The following is a 2,330-nucleotide window of genomic DNA, read 5'->3' as shown; positions in this document are numbered from 1 at the left end:
GGCGCCCTTCCTGGTTCTTCTCTGCAGTAAACAAGCCCACCGGTGCCAACACCCAAGCCCACCCATGCCAAACCTCAGCCAGTCACAGGTCAGGGCTCACTTCCTGCCCAGCCCTGTCCAATCAGCTACCACCCATCCACCCCCTATCCAAACCCAGAATGCAGCTCCCTATAAATGTATACACAGTCCGTGAATAAAGTGGAACTTCTCTGGCGAACTGTCAGCTCGGGTCCTGTCACCTTATCAGCTCGGGTCTGTGCGCCCTTTCAAGGTCATCTTCACTTGGCTGTGTCTTTTCTCCTTGGGTCACAGTCCCCACCAGGCAATCCACTCCATGTGTTCCAAATTTCAATAACTGCATCTCCCCCTTTCCTCTTCAGCTGCGGGGAGTGGCAATAGTTCTCCAAGGTTGCAATTATTTATATTTTGGCTTTTCCCCCTCCCTTACTGTGCCCACATCTTTATCAATAGTCCTTTTATCAAACTTTGTTTAACTCCCTATTTGAGTGTGGCATGTATTTTATGATGGGAACTTGAATTTTTCAGTGGATGTTCATTCATCTTCTTAACAAATATTTATTGAACCCTAATTATATGTGTACCATATGTGTTTTTATGGAAGGATAGCTCTCAAAACAAACAAAAATATTGAAAACTGACATCCCTTCTATTTAGATAACATTGTTTTTCTTTCAAAAACATTTTCCCATCCAGATAAACAAAAATAGGTAGTTAAAAGTTTTCCTCCCTCCCTCCCTCCTTCCCTCCCTCCTTTCCTTCCCTCCTTCCTTCCTAACTTTTCTTCCCCTCTCTTTCTTTTGCATTCTGCTCAGCTATGAATCATTTTCTTACATGCCATTTAATGCTGGAGGAAAGACAAGCCCCTTTCCCTGGAAGATGTGGGACCACTGGCAAGCAGCCTGGCAAGGTAGTTTCACAGCAGGAGAAGAAAGGCTGGCTTGGCTGATTTTGTGGGTTGCTGGAGATGGTAGATGTAAGGAGGTCTCCTCAAGGTAGGTGATTGCTACTGCCAGGATCCTGCAACTTCTCTCAAGTGGGCATCAACTTTAGCTTTTTCCTGACAGGGTGAGTGAGAATTCCTAGAGGTCTCATTCCTGGGAGGACACTGGATAGAATCTTTCAGGAGCTCTCACTATCAGCTTTCATGGATAATGTGTTGGACCTTCCTAAACGGAAAAATTCAGTGCCCAAGGGAAGCTGACCTTCAGTCATCCACTGTCTGCCTAAACACTCACACATGGCCTCAGAAACCCCGGGTGACTCGGACATGGAAGGATTAAAAGCAGGACCCAGGAGGCTGGGTAATCCGTGGAGAGTCTGAGCCCACCCACCAGAGGGAAGACATCTCTATGCAAGATTTCCTTTAGGAGCCTAATAATAATAACCAACTTTTGACCCAGTTCTCTACATTAGAGTCTTTCAAGTATGTCAAAATTTCTAGTTTGCATGTTTTAAAGTATCATGTTCTACTTTCTAGTGTAAGTGTAAGTGGTATAAGAATGTTGTCTTCTGTAGTAGTTAAGTCATCTCAGCCTGGAAATTATGAAGGGAAGATAATTTTTTGTGATCATGTCAGTATCTTAGCAGAATCTCTTTATTATCTTCAAATATATATATATATATATATGTGTGTGTGTGTGTGTGTGTGTGTGTGTGTGTGTATATATGTGTGTGTGTAATATCTTCTCCAATTCACACCATATTAACTTTTCTGCTCACCAACAAAGTTCCTGAAAGAATAAACTATGATTTCACCAGTTAAATTAAAAGCATTTTGAAGTCAGACAAACTTCTGGGTGAGTGTTCGCTCCGCTATTTACTAGCTGTGTGAATGTGAATATATTAACTTCTTTGAGTTAATTTCACATATATAAAAATGGGACAATATTAGCTACATGATTGGGTGGATGTGAGAATTGAATGACATAAAGCTTGCATCATATTTTTGGAACTCAAATATCTTTGCTTTTTTTTTTTTTTTTTTCAGTAGGCATGGAATAAATGTCTTCTTTCTGCTGGCTTTTACAACTCCAGGCAAACTAGGAATTCTCCTAGTGTACCCATTCATTAAATCAGACTTTCAGTTTTTGTCTAAATTTTTATTGCTAGGACAAGAATTTCTTCTCACCAAGAAATGAAGACTTAACTTGCCAAGGCAGATACATACAACATATTACACACTTTTATTATTTATATTTATTTTCTTCCTTTTTAAATAAAATATATAGAGGTCTGAAAGGATATTTACCCAAGTTATGAAGTAGGTTGTTTTAGTGATATGATATAAAGGGACTTTTTCTTTTCTCTTT

This window comes from Galeopterus variegatus, unplaced genomic scaffold (assembly GCF_000696425.1).
Source record: "Galeopterus variegatus unplaced genomic scaffold, G_variegatus-3.0.2 Scaffold28, whole genome shotgun sequence".
Taxonomy (NCBI): Eukaryota; Metazoa; Chordata; class Mammalia; order Dermoptera; family Cynocephalidae; genus Galeopterus; species Galeopterus variegatus.
The sequence above is the reverse complement of the archived record's forward strand: the minus strand, read 5'-3'. Positions refer to the sequence as shown.